This window comes from Triticum aestivum, chromosome 3B, assembly GCF_018294505.1.
Source record: "Triticum aestivum cultivar Chinese Spring chromosome 3B, IWGSC CS RefSeq v2.1, whole genome shotgun sequence".
In the NCBI taxonomy this organism is placed as follows: domain Eukaryota; kingdom Viridiplantae; phylum Streptophyta; class Magnoliopsida; order Poales; family Poaceae; genus Triticum; species Triticum aestivum.
In genome coordinates this window covers 799,494,779-799,514,569 of record NC_057801.1, presented here as the reverse complement: position 1 = coordinate 799,514,569, position 19,791 = coordinate 799,494,779, and the positions used below count along the sequence as shown (strand labels likewise).

The following is a 19,791-nucleotide window of genomic DNA, read 5'->3' as shown; positions in this document are numbered from 1 at the left end:
CGCCCCCTGTCTCCTGAGCCCCTCGAGTGGCCACCGACGTACTTCTTCTTCCTATATAAACCTAGTACCCCGAAAACATCTAGGGACCCACCGAAGAAATATTTCAGCCACCGTAACCTTCTGTATCCACGAGATCCCATCTTGGAGCCGTCGCTGGCGTTTTGCCGGAGGGGGAATCCACCACGGAGGGCTTCTACATCAACACCATAGCCCTTCCGATGAGTTGTGAGTAGTTTACCACAGACCTTCGGGTCCATAGTTATTAGCTAGATGGCTTCTTCTCTCTTTTTGGATCTCAATACAATGTTCAACCCCTCTCTTGTGGAGATCTATTCAATTTAAACTCTTCTTGGGGTGTGTTTGTCGAGATCCGATGAATTGTGGGTTTATGATCAAGTTTATCTATGAGAGATATCTGAATCTTCTCTGAATTGTTTTATGTATCATTGAGTTATCTTTGCAAGTCTCTTCGAATTATCGGTGTGGTTTGGCCTACTAGATTGATCTTTCTTTCCATGGGAGAAGTGCTTAGCATTGGATTCAATCTTGTGGTGTCCTTACCCAGTGACTGAAAGGGTTGCAAGGCACGTATTGTATTGTTGCCATCGAGGATAAAAATATGGGGTTTATATTATATTGCTTGAGTTTATCCCTCTACATCATGTCATCTTTCTTAATGCGTTACTCTGTTCTTATGAACTTAATACTCTAGATGCATGCTGGATAGCGGTCGATGTGTGGAGTAATAGTAGTAGATGAAGGTAGGAGTCGGTCTACTTGTCACGAACGTGATGCCTATATACATGATCATGGCTAGATAATCTCATAATTATTCGCTCTTTTATCAATTGCTCGACAATAATTTGTTCACCCACCGTAATACTTATGCTATCTTGAGAGAAGCCACTAGTGAAACCTATGGCCCCCGGGTCTATCTTTTATCATATAAGCTTTCAATCTACTTTTATTTGCATCTTTACTTTTTGCATCTATATTATAAAATACCAAAAATATATTTATATTATCATATTATCTCTATCAAATCTCACTTTTGCAAGTGGCCGTGAAGGGATTGGCAACCCCTTTATCGTGTTGGTTGCGAGTTCTTCGTTTGTTTTTGTAGGTTCGTGGGACTTGTGAGGAGCCTCCTACTGGATTGATACCTTGGTTCTCAAAAACTGAGGGAAATACTTACGCTACTGTGCTGCATCACCCTTTCCTCTTCAAGGAAAACCAACGCAAGCTCAAGACGTAGCAAGAAGGATTTCTGGCGCCGTTGCCGGGGAGGTCTTCGCTCAAGTCAAGACATACCAAGTACCCATCACAAACTCATCTCCCTCACATTTACATTATTTGCCATTTGCCTCTCGTTTTCGTCTCCCCCACTTCACCCTTGCCGTTTTATTTGCCCTCTCTTTCCCAATCTCTCTTTCTTTTTCAGTTGCCTTTTTCCGTTTGCTCGTGTGTTAGGTCATTTACCTTGTCGGTATGGCTAGTCCTCCTATCCTTGTTTTTACTCCCGAACATGAAATTCTCAATTTTAAGCAAAGGGAGGGAGAAAATTTAAAAGATGCTTGGCATAGAATTTGCAATGCTCAAAATAATCCACTAGGAAGCTTTCTACTTCCGTTCTTCTTCGCAATTTTTATGTAGGCATTACTCCTTGGAATAGATGCGTTCTCGATACCATTACCGGAGGGGATTTCTTGAGTAGCCATACGTTTGATTCTTATAATGCTATATTAGATTTGTTTGGCCCACCACTTCTTTGGTTAATGGAACTATTTTAACTTTGGAACATGTTATGCAACGGTTTGGGATTATTGAAAATAAAATTGCCACTATTGAGTTGATTGAATATTTGGATAAAAAGATTCGTAATCAGATTACCCAATACGGATCTAGGGTTGGAGTTACTTTGAAAAATCTTAAGGAGAAAGAACCTATAGTTAATGAAAAAATAGATCTAGATTCTGCAAGAATTGGTAAACTTGAGGATATCATTACTAACTTAGGTTCCGCGTTCTTCCATGAAAAACACTCCAAAACCCCCTACCAAAACTGCCAAGTTTATTTATGTTCCTAAAAATAAGGGTGAATCTTCTAGTAAGGAAGACGCGGATCTCAAATCCATAAGTGTTCATCCCAATTGTCTCTCTATCGTTAAGGAACCTTCTGCTACAAACGAATTTCTTGAATTTTTGCCTAAAGGTTTTATCATTGCTAAAAAGGGAGAAACCCCTAAAGATTATAAGTGCTCTATTGAGGAATCAAGTGCCAAATATGGCACTACTTAGATCTATCCTTGCTTTTATGCCTAGCTAGGGGCGTTAAACGATAGCGCTAGTTGGAAGGCAACCCTATTTTCTTTGTGTTCTTTGTTTTTGTTCCTGTTTAGTAATAAATTTTGCATCTACTTTCTGTTTAGATGTGTTTTGATGTTTTAATTATTGTTTGTGCCAAGTAGAACCTATAGGATAACCTATGATATGAGTTGATTTGATTCTGCTGAAAAACAGAAACTTTGCGCTCACGAGAAAACATTAAATAAATCACAGAAACGTGCTTTTGCATTGATTATTTTTGCTGTTGATCAATAGACAAACTTTTTAGGGCGTCCTATTTTTCTAGGATTTTCGGAGTTCCAGAAGTAACCGAAAGTTACAGATTGCTACAGACTGTTCTGTTTTTGACAGATTCTGCCTTTCGTGTGTTGTTTGCTTATTTTGATGCATCTATGGCTAGTATGTAAGGGTATGAACCATAGAGAACTTGGAATACTGTAGGTTTAACACCAATATAAATAAAGAATGAGTTCATTACAGTACCTTATGTGGTGATTTTTCTTTCTTGCACTAACGGAGCTTATGAGATTTCCTGTTGAGTTTTGTGTTGTGAAGTTTTTAAGTTTTGGGTAAAGATTTGATGGACTATGGAATAAAGAGTGACAAAATCCTAAGCTTGGGGATGCCCAAGGCACCCCAAGATATTCAAGAATAGCCAAAAGCCTAAGCTTGGGGATGCCCCCGGAAGGCATCCCCTCTTTCGTCTTCGTTCATTGGTAACTTTACTTGGAGCTATATTTTTATTCGCCACATGATATGTGTTTTGCTTGGAGCGTCGTGTATTATATTAGTCTTTGCTTTTTAGTTTACCACAATCATCCTTGCTGTACACACCTTTTGGGAGAAGCCTACTTGATTAGAATTTATTAGAATATGCTATGTGCTTCACTTATATCTTTTGAGCTAGAGAGTTTTTGCTCTAATACTTCACTTATATCTTTTAGAGCACAGCGGTGGGTTAATTTTGAAGAAATTACTGGTCTCTCATGCTTCACTTATATTATTTTGAGAGTCTCTTAGAACAGCATGGTATTTTCTATGGTTATGAATTTGGTCCTAGAATGATGAGCATCCAAGTTGGCTATAATAAAAACTATCATAGAAAGTGCATTAAACACTAGGATCAATTTGATGCTTGATAATTGTTTTGAGATATAAAGGTAGTAATGTTAGAGTCATGCTAGTGGATAATTATGAAATTGATAAATACTTGTGTTGAAGTTGGCAAGTCCCGTAGCATGCATGTATGGTAAAAGTTGGGTGACAAATTTGTTGCATGAGGTGCTCTTTTGATTGTCTTCCTTATGAGTGGCAGTCGGGGACGGGCGATGGTCTTTTCCGACCAATCTATCCCTCTAGGGGCATGTGTAGTAGTACTTTGCTTAGAGGGCTAAGTAGACTTTTGCAATAAGTATATGAGTTCTTTATGACTAATGTGAGTCCATGGATGTACGCACAGTCATCCTTCCACTTTGCTAGCCTCTGTTTTACCGCGCAACTTTCGCCGGTAGCATGCACCCATTACTTACCTTCCTCAAAACAGCCACCATACCTACCTATTATGGCATTTCCATAGCCATTCCGAGATATATTGCCATGCAACTTTCCACAATTCCGTTTATTATGACATGCTCCATCATTATCATATTGCTCTTTGCATGATCATGTAATTGACATAGTATTTGCGGCAAAGCCACCTTCATATTCATTGCATATCCCGGTACACTGCCGGAGGAATTCATATAGAGTCATATCTTGTTCTAGCTTTGAGTTGTAATTCTTAAGTTGTAAATCAATAAAAGTGTGATGATCTTCATAATTAGAGCATTGTCCCAGTGAGGAAAGGATGATGAAGACTATGATTCCCCCACAAGTCGGGATGAGACTTCGGACTTTATAAAAATAAAAGAGGCCAAAGAAGCCCACCAAAAAGAAAAAGAAAAAGAAAAAGAAAAAAAGAAAAGAAAAAAGAAAGAAAAAAAAAGAAGAAAAAGAAAAAAATAGAATGAGAGAAAAAGAGAGAAGGGACAATTGCTACTATCTCTTTTTCACACTTGTGCTTCAAAATAGCACCATGATCTTCATGATAGAGAGTCTCCTATGTTGTCACTTTCATATACTAGTGGGAATTTTTAGTTATAGAACTTGGCTTGTATATTCCAATGATGGGCTTCCTCAAAATGCCCTAGGTCTTCGTGAGCAAGCAAGTTGGATGCACACCCACTTAGTTTCTTTTGTTGAGCTTTCATACATTTATAGCTCTAGTGCATCCGTTGCATGGCAATCCCTACTCACTCACATTGATATCTATTAATGGTCATCTCCATAGCCCATTTATACACCTAGTTGATGTGAGACTATCTTCTCCCTTTTTGTCCTTACAACCACCACCATATACCACCATAGTGCTATGTCCATGGCTTGCGCTCATGTATTGTGTAAGAGTTGAAAAAAAGCTGAAGCGCGTTAAAAAGTATGAACCAATTGCTCGGCTCGTCATCGGGGTTGTACATGATGGGAGTATTTTGTGTAATGAAAATGAAGCATGGCCTAACTATATGATTTTGTAGGGATAAGCTTTCTTTGGCTATGCTATTTTGATAGGACATGATTATTTGTTAGTATGCTTCGAAGTATTATTATTTTTATGTTTTATAAGCTTTTATCTTGAATCATTTGGATCTGAACATTCATGCCACAATAAAGAAAATTACATTGAGAATTATGCTAGGTAGCATTCCACATCAAAAATTCTGTTTTTATCATTTACCTACTCGAGGACGAGCAGGAATTAAGCTTGGGGATGCTTGATACGTCTCCAACGTATCTATAATTTTTTATTGTTCCATGCTATTATATTACCTGTTTTGGATGTTTATCGGCTTTATTTTACATATTTATATCATTTTTGGGACTAACCTATTAACTGGAGGCCCAGCCCGTATTACTGTTTTTTTGCCTATTTCAGTATTTCAAAGAAAAGGAATATCAAACAGAGTCCAAATGGAATGAAACCTTCGGGAGCGTGATTTTTGGAACGAACGTGATCCGGAGGACATGAAGTGCAAGTCAAGAAGCAATCGAGGCGTCCAGGAGATAGGAGGGCGCGCCCACCCCTCCTGGGCATGCCCCCTGTCTCTTGGGCCTCTCAAGCGGCCACCGACGTACTTCTTCTTCCTATATAAACCTACGTACCCCGTCCAGGGAACCACTGAAGAAATATTTCCGCCATCGTAACCTTCTGTATCCGCGAGATCCCATCTTGGAGCCGTCACCGGCGTTCTGCCGGAGGGGGAATCCACCATGGAGGGCTTCTACATCAACACCATAACCCTTCCGATGAGTTGTGAGTAGTTTACCACAGACCTTCGGGTCCATAGTTATTAGCTAGATGGCTTCTTCTCTCTTTTTGGATCTCAATACAATGTTCTCCCCGTCTCTTGTGGAGATCTATTCGATGTAAACTCTTTTTGCGGTGTGTTTGTCGAGATCCGATGAATTGTGGGTTTATGATCAAGTTTATCTATAAGAAATATCTAAATCTTCTCTGAATTATTTTATGTATGATTGAGTTATCTTTGCAAGTCTCTTTGAATTATCGGTTTGGTTTGGCCTACTAGATTGATCTTTCTTGCCATGGGAGAAGTGCTTAGCTTTGGGTTCAATCTTGCGGTGTCCTTACCCAGTGACAGAAAGGGTTGCAAGGCACATATTTTATTTTTTCCATCGAGGATAAAAAGATGGGGTTTATATCATATTGCTTGAGTTTATCCCTCTACATCATGTCATCTTTCTTAATGTGTTACTCGCTTCTTATGAACTTAATACTCTAGATGCATGCTGCATAGCGGTCGATGTGTGGAGTAATAGTAGTAGATGCAGGCAAGAGCCGGTCTACTTGTCACGGACGTGATGCCTATATACATGATCATGCCTAGATAATCTCATAATTATTCGCTTTTTTATTGCTCGACAGTAATTTGTTCACCCACCGTAATACTTATGCTATCTTGAGAGAAGCCACTAGTGAAACCTATGGCCCCCAGGTCTATATTTTATCATATAAGCTTTCAATCTAGTTTTATTTGCATCTTTAATTTTTGCATCTATATTATAAAATACCAAAAATAAATTTATCTTATCATATTGTCGATATCAGATCTCACTTTCGCAAGTGGCCGTGAAGGGATTGACAACCCCTTTATCGCGTTGGTTGCGAGTTCTTTGTTTGTTTGTGTAGGTTCGTGGGACTTGTGAGGAGCCTCCAACTGGATTGATACCTTGGTTCTCAAAAACTGAGGGAAATACTTACGCTACTGTGCTGCATCACCCTTTCCTCTTCAACGAAAACCAACGCAAGCTCAAGACGTAGCAATTGGGAGCACTCATTAAGTATGACATGCTAAAAGAGTCGACGCGGACAAGGAAGACAACGTAATGGTTTATGTTTTCTCACATCTCAGTTAAAGTATATTGTCATTGACCTTCCAAACATGTTGAGCTTGCCTTTCCCCCTTGTGCTAGCCAAATTCCTAGCACCAAGTAGAGATACTACTTGTGCTTCCAACTATCCTTAAACCCAGTTTTGCCATGAGAGTCCACCATATCTACATATGAATTGAGTAAGATCCTTCAAGTAAGTTGTCATCGGTGCAAGCAATAAAAATTGCTCTCTAAATATGCATGACTTATTAGTGCGGAGAAAATAAACTTTATACGATCTTGTTATGGAAGCAATAAAGGCGACTGAGGGAGTCCCGGATTAGGGGGTGTCCGGATGACCGGACAATAACCTTTGGCCGGACTCCTGGACTATGAAGATACAAGATTGAAGACTTCGTCCCGTGTCCGGTTGGGACTTTCGTTGGCGTGGAAGGCAAGCTTGGCGATACGGATATGTAGATCTCCTCCCATTGTAACCGACTCTGTGTAACCCTAGCCCTCTGCGGTGTCTATATAAACCGGAGGGTTTTAGTCCGTAGGACGAACAGCAATCATACCATAGGCTAGCTTCTAGGGTTTATCCTCTCTGATCTTGTGGTAGATCTACTCTTGTACTACCCATATCATCAATATTAATCAAGCAGGAGTAGGGTTTTACCTCCATCGAGAGGGCCCGAACCTGGGTAAAAACATCGTGTCCCTTGTCTCCTGTTACCATCCGCCTAGACGCACAGTTCAGGACCCCCTACCCGAGATCCACCGGTTTTGACACCGACATTGGTGCTTTCATTGAGAGTTCCTCTGTGTCGTCATCTTTAGGCCCGATGGCTCCTCCGATCATCAACAATGATGTGGTCCAGGGTGAGACTTTTCTCCCCGGACAGATCTTCGTATTCGGCGGCATTGCACTGCGCGCCAATTTGCTTGGTCATCTGGAGCAGATCGAGAGCTACGCCCCTGGCCATCATGTCAGATTTGGAAGTTTGAACTACATGGATGACATCCGCGGAGACTTGATCTTTGACAGGTTCGAGCCACAACCGAGCGCGCCGCACTATCACGATGGGCATGATCTAGCTCTACCACTGAACAGTGCCCAGGAGGCCGCCCCAGTGTCCGCTCCGACCCTTAGCTCGGAGCCGACTGCGCCAATCGAGGATGGGTGGCTGGACACCGCCTCGAGAGCTGCAATCTCTACAGCGATCGAGCCGAACACTAGCCTTGTCCTTTGCGAAGCTCGTGACTCCAAGGTGTCGGACTCCTTTCCGGACTCCGAACCTTCCGCGCCCCTGCCGATCAAACCCGATCGGGCGCCGATCGTGGAGTTCGCCGCCGCGGACATCTTTCAGCACTCGCCCTTTGGCGACATTCTGAATTCACTAAAGTCTCTCTCTTTATCAGGAGAGCCCTGGCTGGACTATGGTCAGCAAGGTTGGGATGCGGGCGACAAAGAAATTCGAAGCCCACCCACCACCCACTTCGTAGCCACTATCGATGATTTAACCGACATGCTCGACTTCGACTCCGAAGACATCGACGGTATGGACGCTGATGCAGGAGACGACCAAGAACCAGCGCCTATAGGGCACTGGAAGGCCACCTCGTCATATGACATATACATGGTGGACACCCCAAAAGAAGGGAATGGCGATGGAACAACGGAGGATGACCCCTCCAAGAAGCAGCCTAAGCGCCGGCGTCAGCGGCGCCGCTCTAAATCCCGCCAAAGCAAAAACAACGATTCCGGCACGGGAGATAATAACACCCCGGACAGTGCCGAAGACAACCCCCTCCAGCAGGATTCAGCATAGGAGGATGGAGAAGCCAGCCCTCATGAGAGAGTGGCAGACAGAGAGGTAGTGGACGATAATTACATGCCTCCCTCCGAAGACGAGGCAAGCCTCGACGACGACGAATTTGTCGTGCCTGAGGATCCCGTCGAACAAGAGTGTTTCAAACGCAGGCTTATGGCCACGGCGAGCAGCCTCAAGAAAAAACAGCAGCAGCTTAGAGCTGACCAAGACTTGCTAGCCGACAGATGGACTGAAGTCCTTGCGGCCAAAGAGTACGAACTCGAACGCCCCTCCAAGAGCTACCCAAAGCGCAGGCTGCTACCCCGATTAGAGGAGGAAGCACCTAAACCTACATCACCAGCGCATGACGCAGCCGACTGGCCACCTCGTGGCCGCGACAGAGAGGCCTCTCGGCCATCCACTCAAGCCGCACCCCGGTGTCGCTCAAAAATACCAAGGCACGGGGAAATGCGCCAGACCTGCGAGACATATTGGAGGACAAGGCAAGGCAAACAAGATCGACCTACGGATCACGTGGGCGCCCAACGGCACGTGACGATAACCATCATGCCGGATATGGCAAATACGGCCAGGCCGAACACAACAGACAAAGCTCATTTGGGCTACGTCGTGATATAGCCCAGTACAGAGGCGCCGCACACCCACTATGCTTCACAGATGAATTAATGGATCATCAAATCCCCGAGGGTTTTAAACCCGTAAAAATCGAATCATACGATGGCACAACACCTGCGGTATGGATCGAGGATTATCTCCTTCATATCCACATGGCCCGCGGTGATGATCTACACGCTATCAAATACCTCCCACTCAAGCTTAAAGGACCAGCTCGGCATTGGCTTAACAGCTTGCCAGCAGAGTCAATTGGTTGCTGGGAGGACCTGGAAGCCGCATTCCTCGACAATTTCCAGGGCACCTATGTGCGACCACCAGACGCCGATGACCTAAGCCACATAATTCAGCAGCCAGAGGAATCGGCCAGACAATTCTGGACACGGTTCCTAACCAAGAAAAATCAAATAGTCGACTGTCCGGACGCAGAGGCCCTCGCAGCCTTCAAGCATAACATCCGAGACAAATGGCTTGCCCGACACCTAGGATAGGAAAAGCCGAAATCCATGGCAGCCCTCACAACACTCATGACCCGTTTTTGGGCGCGAGAAGACAGCTGGCTAGCTCGTAGTAATAACATGACCAAGAGCCCTGGTAATTCGGATACCAAGGACAACAATGGCAGGTCGCGTCGCAACAAGCACAAGCGCTGCATTAACGGCGACAATGCTGAGGATACGACAGTTAATGCCGGATTCAGAGGCTCTAAACCCGGTCAGCGGAAAAAGCCATTCAAAAGAAATACTCCGGGCCCGTCCAGTTTGGACCGAATACTCGATCGCTCATGCCAGATACACGGCACCCCCGAAACACTAGCCAATCACACCAAGAGGGATTGTTGGGTGTTCAAGCAGGCAGGCAAATTAAGTGCCGAAAACAGAGACAAGGGGCTGCATAGCGATGACGAGGAGGAGCCCCGGCCGCCGAACAATAGGGGACAGAAGGGCTTTCCCCCACAAGTGCGGACGGTGAACATGATATACGCAACCCACATCCCCAAAAGGGAGCGGAAGCGTGCACTCAGGGACGTATATGCGTTGGAGCCAGTCGCCCCAAAGTTCAACCCGTGGTCCTCCTGCCCGATCACTTTTGATCGAAGGGACCACCCCACTAGCATCCGCCACGGCGGATTCGCCGCGTTGGTTCTAGACCCAATCATTGACGGATTTCACCTCACTAGAGTCCTCATGGACGGCGGCAGTAGCCTGAACCTGCTTTATCAGGATACAGTGCAAAAAATGGGCATAGATCCCTCAAGGATTAAACCCACAAAGACGACCTTTAAAGGCGTCATACTAGGTGTAGAGGCCAACTGTACAGGCTCAGTTACACTCGAAGTGGTCTTCGGATCCCCGGATAATTTCCGAAGCGAGGAGTTAATCTTCGACATAGTCCCGTTCCGCAGTGGCTATCACGCCCTGCTCGGACGAACCGCATTTGCAAAGTTCAATGCGGTGCCGCACTATGCATACCTCAAGCTCAAGATGCCAGGCCCTCGAGGAGTCATTACAGTCAATGGAAACACCGAACGGAGGAGCATACGACGGCCCTCATGACGGAAGTACAAAGTAGCCTCTCAAGGCAATTCTCCTGTCCGGCTATTAAACGTCCAGACACCGTCAAGCGCGCCCGGAGTAACCTACAAAAAGACCGCCTAGCACGCACCAAGCAAGCGTAGCAGCACAGCCCCAACCCTAGCCCTCGCGAAATTGCGAAACCAGTACCATGCGTACATAATTACGCTCTGGAAATACCATGGGCACAGGGGGAGGGGCACAACCACGACACGCCCAAAATACGGCTCAACCGCACTAGGGGCTCCCGATTTTGTCATTTCTTTTTTCTTACTTTTAGGACTCCACTCTCCGGAAGGCCTGTCCGGCAGTACAATCGCCGAACACACGATGCAACAGCCAGGGAGACAGCAAGCTACATCGAATGTCCAGGTGGTCTCTATAACGAGCTAAATACCTGTCTTACATAAAGTCTCCAGCTTGCCCCTGGAGGGGGACATGTCAAATAATCCCATCTCTTGCTTATCGCACTATTTGTATCGTTCTGCTTTCACAGCAGCCTTTTAATAAACAATACATAGCTCTTCTCTATTATTGCATTCATTTTTTATGTAAATAAGTTTAGTTATGACATTATGGAACCGTACACTTTGGTACGACCAATACACCAGGGGCTTAAGTACCCCAGAATATGGTGTGAGAAGTCCGAACACTCTCACGAGTGCGGCACCCCGAACTTATAGCATTATATGCATCGGCTCCGAATCATGTCTTGGGTCAATAGTTGGGTTTGCCCGGCTCCCATGTTTTGGTACCTTACGTTCCGTTATATCGGCTAAGGTAGCGCTGGGAGAACTACTGCGATTGTGCCCCAGTTGAGCTGGGTTAAGCACCTCAGTAGAGAAAGCTAAAACTGACCGTCATGATAGGGCGAGAGCCGGTCGCTGTTCGAGAGGTTTTCGAGTCCCTAAAGACTTATGCCGCTTAGAGCGAGGAGCTGGCTTTGTCCGGCCTAGGCGTGGATAGCGCCCCGAACTCGGTCTTCCGAATACTAGGGGCTTCGCCGAAATTTAAAATTATAGAATTCTATGGCTAAGTGAGAGTGATAAAGCATTATAGTCCGATTGCCTTGTTCGTTGTGCTGAGCGCCTCCCTCGAAGGACCCAAGAATGGGAACAAGAGCGCTCAGGTTTATCCCGAACACCCCAGCACTCGTGGCATGGGGGTAGAAGCCGACGACTCGCATCTCTCAGATTTAATAAACGGCCGCGCAGAAGGTAATAATTTAAATTCAAAAAGCGTTGCTTAGCGCATATGAACAAGTTTTCAGCGCACAGGATAACACGAGCGAGTTTACTCAAAGATTACATCCTTGGAACACTCATTCGCCACAAGGCAGGCACCCTTCAGGACGCCCTCATAATACAACTCGGGCTTGCGATGCTCCTTCCCCTCCGGTGGCCCATCTGTCACCAGCTTCTCAGCATCCATCTTGCCCCAGTGTACTTTAACACGGGCAAGGGCCCTACGGGCGCCTTCGATGCATACGGAGCGCTTGATGACTTCAAGCCATGGACAGGCATCCACCAGCCGTCTCACCGGCCCAAAGTAGCTCCCAGGCAGGACCTCCCCAGGTCATAGCCGGCCTATAAGGCCCTTCATGGCCTGTTCGGCTACCTTATGGAGCTCAACCAGCTGCTTCAGCTGGTCGCTCAAGGGCACCGGGTGTCCGGCCTCACAATATTGGGACCAGAACACCTTCTCCGTCGAGCTCCCTTCCTCGGCTCGGTAGAATGCGGCAGCGTCGGACACACTATGGGGCAGATCCGCGAATGCTCCTGGAGAGCTCCGGACTCGGGTAAGTAACAAGTAATTCACTTTGACGTGCTTGCTTTGCATAAAGAATGCTTTACCCGCCGCTATCTTCTTCATCGCCTCAATTTCCTGGAGGGCTTTTTGGGCTTCGGCCTTGGCAGATTTGGCGCTCTCAAGGGCCGAGGCAAGCTCGGACTCTCGATCTTTGAGTCAAGCTCCAAACTCTCGTGTTTTTTCACAAGAGCGTGGACCTCTTGCCGCACCTCCGCCACCCGCGCCTCCTGCTTTTCTCGCTCGGTGCGCTCCATGGCCGCATTGTCTTCGGCCTTGGACAGCGCTTCCTTCAGGGTCGCCACCTCGGTTGTGGCCCCTGTAATACTCACGTTGGTCCTGTCATTTTTTGCAACCAGGTATTTTTTATATACTTACATAAGGTACTACTTACCTTCCTTGTCCTCGAGCTGCTTCTTGGCAAGGCCGAGCTCGTTCTCGGACCGCTCGAGGCTCTGCTTCAATGCATCGACCTCCGCAGTCAGTGCGGCAGAGGTCAGCAGCGCAGCCTGCATTCCCATATTGACATATTTATGTTAGACTCCTGCGTATATCTTTTTAGATCCTCAGTCCGGCTTTTCTTTCCGAACACCAAACTGAGCATCAGGGGCTACTGTCTATGCGGTAATATTTTTACATGTCTTAAATACATACCTCAAAGCCTGTTAGAAGGCTGGCACAGGCTTCCGTCAGCCCGCTCTTGGCGGACTGAACCTTCCGGATCACTGCACTCATAATAGTGCGGTGCTCCTCGTCGATGGAGGCGCCGTTAAGCACCTCCAGCAAATTATCTGGTGCCTCCGGTTGGACGGAGGTCACCGGCGTCGTAGGCTTGCCCTTCTTACGAGGGGGCCGCCTGCCGGACTCCGGAACCACTGAAGGTTCCGGTGCGGTGTCCGGCCCAGGGCCAGACTTAGAGCCCTTTGGGGTTTTATCCCCTTTGCGCCTGGAGTCCGGAAGGTCGCCTTGCGGCGCCTCCGGGGCTACCCCCTCCTAGCTCGGCCCCTTTTGGGACTCCACCTCGGCATCGTCCGTGGGGCGAGGGGAGGTAGCAGTCGGGAGTGAAAGACTATTCACATCCGACGAATCCAGGGATCCGCTCGACAAAGCGTCGAGCCGGGCCTTGGGCGGACTGCATGATTATGTTCGGCGTTAGAAGATACTGTGCAGTAAAGGAACACCATGAGTTATTCTGGTATCCGGATACTTATGATTTTGCCAGGGGCTTGGCCCTGGATGGCCACTCCTCTTCGCCGTCGTCGGCGTTGGTGGAGTAGTCCGGGAGAAGGGTATTTCCCTTCTTGGACCCTCCGCCCCCCTAGTTGGGGTGGCCTAACTTTTCTTTCCTCCCCCCGTTGGAGGGGGAGAGGCCTCTTTTTCCTCCTCATCGTCTTTGTGGGAGGAGTGCGCTTCGGAGTTGTCGGGCGATGAATCCGACACCACCAGGCGCCGGGAGCTCTTTCGAGTTCCCGTGGCCTTCTTCTTGGCCTTCTTCTCCGGCACCACGTGAGGTGCCGGGACCAGCAGCTTCGCCAAGCGGGCATCTGTTGGGCCTTCGGGCAAAGGAGCCGGACAGTCGATCTGTCCGGACTTCTTCTGCCAGTCCTGTTAAAGGAATGGGAGCTTAGATCCCGCATAGAGTCAAACTATGAAAAACAAGTATTCTGTAATGGGTAAAACAAGCTTACCACGCTGGCTTGGCGCTTCGCGCAGAATCCGCGATCCTCGGTAATGGGAGGGGGAACCTCGGTGCCCTTGAATAGCACCTTCCAGGCATCTTCGTGCGTTGTGTCAAAGAGCCTGGACAAAGTTTGGTGCTGGGCCGGGTCGAACTCCCACAAGTTAAAAGCCCGTCGTTGACACGGGAGGATCCGGCGGAAGAGCATGACCTGGACTACGTTGACAAGTTTAACCTTCTTGTCCATCAGGTTTTGGACGCAGGATTGGAGTCCGGTCAGCTCTCCCGAATTACCCCACGACAGGCCCGTCTCTTTCCAGGAGGTGAGCCGTGTGGGGATGCCAGATCGGAATTCGGGGGCCGCTGCCCATTCAGGGTCACGCGGCTCGGTGATGTAGAACCACCCCGATTGCCACCCTTTGATGGTTTCCACAAAGGAGCCCTCGAGCCATATGACGTTGGGCATCTTGCCCACCATGGCGCCTCCGCACTCCGCTTGCTGGCTGGCCACCACCTTCGGCTTGACATTAAAGATGTTCAGCCATAAGCCGAAGTGGGGCTTGATACGGAGGAAGACCTCGCACACGACGATAAACGCCGAGATGTTGAGGATGAAGTTCGGGGCCAGATCGTGGAAATCCAGGCCGTAGTAGAACATGAGCCCCCGGACAAATGGGTGGAGTGGGAAGCCCAGTCCGCGGAGGAAATGGGGGAGGAACACCACCCTCTCATGGGGCCTGGGGGTGGGGATGAGTTGCCCCTCGTCTGGGAGCCGGTGCGCAATGTCGTTGGACAAGTATCCGGCTTTCCTCAACTTTTTGATGTGCCCCTCCGTGACGGAGGAGGCCATCCACCTGCCTCCCGCTCCGGACATGGCTGGAGAAGGTTGAGGTGGGAAGTGCGGACTTGGGCGCTGGAGCTCGAGTGCGCGGAAATGGATAAGCAAAGGAGGAAGAAGGCGTAGATGGAAAGGGTGGATCCTTATCCCCTTATATGGGCGGACGAAACTATGTACCCCCACCAGCCTGGTAAAACTCGCTTATCTCCCAAGCGCTGTGATTAATGGCACGGTTGGGTTACCCACGCCCGTATTGATGAGAATCCCGGAATAAGGGGACACGATCTCTGCTTCGACAAGACATGCCAAGGAAACCACCTCGCTAAACGCACTGAGGTGGGACAATAAAACTATTCGAATAAAGGCTTGGCCATGGCATGATGTCACGCTGTGGAATACGTTAACAGATTAGATTTGTACAAATATTATTCTCTCTACGGTGGTATGTGGAACTTATTTTGCAGAGCCGGACACTATCCTTGTGTTCAAAATCTTCTATGAAGTATTCGGAGGAGGAACCCGCCTTGCAATGCCGAAGACAATCTGCGCGCCGGACTCGTCGTCATTGAAGCCTGGTTCAGGGGCTACTGAGGGAGTCCCGGATTAGGGGGTGTCCGGATGACCGGACTATAACCTTTGGCCGGACTCCTGGACTATGAAGATACAAGATTGAAGACTTCGTCCCGTGTCCGGATGGGACTTTCCTTGGCGTGGAAGGCAAGCTTGGCGATACGGATATGTAGATCTCCTCCCATTGTAACCGACTCTGTGTAACCCTAGCCCTCTCTGGTGTCTATATAAACCGGAGGGTTTTAGTCCGTAGGACGAACAACAATCATACCATAGGCTAGCTTCTAGGGTTTAGCCTCTCTGATCTCGTGGTAGATCTACTCTTGTACTACCCATATCATCAATATTAATCAAGCAGGAGTAGGGTTTTACCTCCATCGAGAGGGCCCGAACCTGGGTAAAAACATCGTGTCCCTTGTCTCCTGTTACCATCCGCCTAGACGCACAGTTCGGGACCCCCTACCCGAGATCCGCCGGTTTTGACACCGACAGCGACGGACTGCATAATAAAGGTCCATACACAAGTGATAATATAGTGACGTTCTTTCGCATTAAGATTTTGTGTATCCAACCCTAAAAGCGCATGATAACCTCTACTTCCCTCTGCGAAGGGCCTATCTTTTACTTTATGTTTTTACTTTATGCTTGGGTCAAGGTGATTTTCACCTTTCCCTTTTTCATTTTATCCTTTGGCAAGCTCCAATTGGATGTTTGTTAGCATGGACTATCATTGTTGACATCACCTAAAGGTGAATACGTTGGGAGGCAACACAATAAGCCCCTATCTTTCTCAGTGTCCGGCTGAAACTCTATAACCACAAGTATTGCGTGAGTGTTAGCAATTGTAGAAGACTACATGATAGTTGAGTATGTGGACTTGCTGAAAAACTCTATTCTTGACTCTTTTTGATGTTATGATAAATTGCAATTGCTTCAATGATTGAGATTATAGTTTGTTAGCTTTCAATGAAGTTTCTGAACCATACTTGACATTGTGAATTAATTGTTACTTGAACATGACAAGGCATATGACAAATCTATTTATGTTGCTGTTATAAGAATGATCATGATGCCCTCATGTCTGTATTTTATTTTTATTGACACCTCTATCTCTAAATATGTGGACATATTTTTCGATTTCGGCTTCCGCTTGAGGACAAGCGAGGTCTAAGCTTGGGGGAGTTGATACGTCCATTTTGCATCATGCTTTTATATCAATATTTATTGCATTATGGGCTGTTATTACACATTATATATCAATACTTATGGCTATTCTCTCTTATTTTATAAGGTTTACCATGAAGAGGGGGAATGCCGGCAGCTGGAATTCTGGCTGAAAAAGGGGCAAACATTGGAAACCTATTTTGCACTGCTCCAAAAGACCTGAAACTCCACGAAACTTATTTTTGGAATTAATAAGAATTATTGAGCAGAAGAAACACCTCAGGCGGCCCACACCCTGGCCAGGAGGGTGGGGGCGCACCCACCCCTACTGGGCGCGCCCCCTGTCTCCTGGCCCCCTGGTGACCCTCCGGTGTCCATCTTCTGCTATATTAAGGCTTTTATCCTGGAAAAAATCGTGGGCAAGCTTACGGGATGAAACTCCGCCGCCACGAGGCGGAACCTTGGCGGAACCAATCTAGAGCTCCAGCAGAGCTGTTCTGCCGAGGACACTTCCCTCCGGGAGGGGGAATCATCACGATCGTCATCATCAACGATCCTCCCATCGGGAGAGGGTCAATCTCCATCAACATCTTCACCAGCACCATCTCCTCTCAAACCCTAGTTTATCTCTGGTATCCAATCTTGTATCCAAAACCACAAATTGGTACCTGTGGGTTGCTAGTAGTGTAGATTACTCCTTGTAGTTGATGCTAATTGGTTTACTTGGTGGAAGATCATATGTTCAGATCCTTAATGCATATTATTACATCTTTGATTATGAACATGAATATGCTTTGTGAGTAGTTACGTTTGTTCCTGAGGACATGGGTGAAGTCTTGCTATTAGTAGTCATGTGAATTTGGTACTCGTTCGATATTTTGATGAGATGTATGTTGTCTTTCCTCTAGTGGTGTTATGTGAACGTCGACTACATGACATTTCACCATTATTTGGGCCTAGAGGAAGGCATTGGGAATTAATAAGTAGATAGTGGGTTGCTAGAGTGACAGAAGCTTAAACTCTAGTTTATGCGTTGATTCGGAAGGGGCTGATTTGGATCCATATGTTTCATGCTATGGTTAGGTTTATCTTAATACTTTTGTTGTAGTTATGGATCCTTGCAATAGGGGGTAATCATAAGTGGGATGCTTATCCAAGTAAGGGCGGTACCCAAGCACCGGTCCACCCACATATCAAATTATCAAAGTACCGAATGCGAATCATATGAGCGTGATGAAACTAGCTTGATGATAATTCTCATGTGTCCTCGGGAGCGCTTTTCTCATTATAAGAAATTGTCCAGGCTTGTCCTTTGCTACAAAAAGGATTGGGCCACCTTGCTGCACTTTATTTACTTTCATTGCTTGTTACTCGTTATGATTTATCTTATCACAAAACTATCTGTTACCTACGATTTCAATGCTTGCAGGGAAAACCTTACTGAAAACCGCTTATCATTTCCTTCTGCTCCTCGTTGGGTTCGACACTCTTACTTATCGAAAGGACTACGATAGATCCCCTACACTTGTGGGTCATCACCTCCTCGTGCACGCGCCGCTCGTAGCGCGGGTTGGCGGCCAGGAGCGAGAAGAACCAGGTGAGCGCGGAGGACGTGTTGTCCTTCCCGGCCAGCACGAAGCTCACCACGACGTCTCGCAGGAACCCCGCTTCGCGTCCGGCGAGCCGAACGACTCGCCGAGCTCTCTGCCGGCAGCGGCGGTGGATTCTTCGTCCAGCGCCGACGCGACCCGTGACAGGAGGTGCTGCTCGTGCTCAGCGTCCTCGGCCGGCGCATCTTGCGGCGGCCGCTCTGCCTCCAGTATCCCCATCACGTACTCGTCGATGACCCGGATGGCCACATGCATCCGCCGCTCGCTCCGACGTTGGCCAGCCTCATCGCCCTCCACACCAGGGTCGTCGGGTGGAGTATTCGCGTGAAGGAGATCTTGACGGCGTCGTCGAACGCCGCGAAGATCCCCGGCTGCGGCGATCCCCGGCCTCGAGCTCGAGCAGAGTGGAGCTCTCAACGCCGAAGGCCACGCCGCAGACGTTGTCGAAGGAGAAGCGCCGGAGCATGTCCTGCAGGTCAAGGGCGACGCCGGAGCCCGCGGCGGCGTCAAGGAGCGGGAGGAGGCGGCAGTGAAGGTGCTCCCAGAGCACCCACCCGGAGAAGCGGCGCAGCGAGCGGGACGAGAAGGAGTCGGAGGCGAGCTTGCGCTGGAGGCTCCAAAGGCGGCCGTCAGCAAGGAAGATGTTGCGGCCGAGCAGGTCAGCGAAAGGGACCGTGAAGCGCGCGCCTTTGACGTAGTTGGGGAAGTTGGCGCACAGGAGGTGGTCGATGGCCTCCGGGGTGGCGGTGGCGACGCCGCCGCCGAGTCCGAGCGGGCCGCAGACCTTGATGGTGGAGGACGGGGACTCCACCAGCTGGTCCGTGGCCCAGTCGAGGAAGCGGTGCAGGTCGCAGAGGAGCGGGACGGTGTTGCCGAAGACACGGTTCGGGTGCAGGCAGTGGTTCGCGCTCGCCGCGGCCGGTGCGACAGGCCGCCGCCGGAGGTAGACGGCGAGGAGGACAGGCAAGAGTAGCAGCAGCCGCGCGATGCTCCCCTCGTCCATGACCTCCATAATTGACTCGCGTGGTGGTTGGTTGGCACGGCGTGTTCGGATTCTCTCCACTCCTCAACTCCGCTCCTGGAGTTGGTGGAGCCGTGCCGAACGCCCGAACTCTGCGGAGTTGGAAATCTGAAGTGAAGCAGGCTACAATGTAATTTCACGGAGCTATAGTTTTCAGGATCTCAGATCTTTAAAATCGGAGAGTTGGTAAGATTCACGAAGGGATTGCCAGCGCCAAGTGGAAAACGGTTCGAGCGGCCGCGCCCGACTCGCTGGCGTATACGGTTCTGCCTCTCCTCGTGAATCGGGAGCGGAGCTGCTTGCCGAACAGTTTTCT

The 19,791-nt window shown here is 48.1% G+C and overlaps 1 pseudogene; it reads right to left on the bottom strand.

Moving 5' to 3' along the window:
- LOC123067944 (cytochrome P450 94A2-like) overlaps nt 1-19,588 on the bottom strand; it is a 38,103-nt pseudogene extending 18,515 nt beyond the window's left edge.
- Between the last annotated feature and the right edge of the window lie 203 nt (nt 19,589-19,791).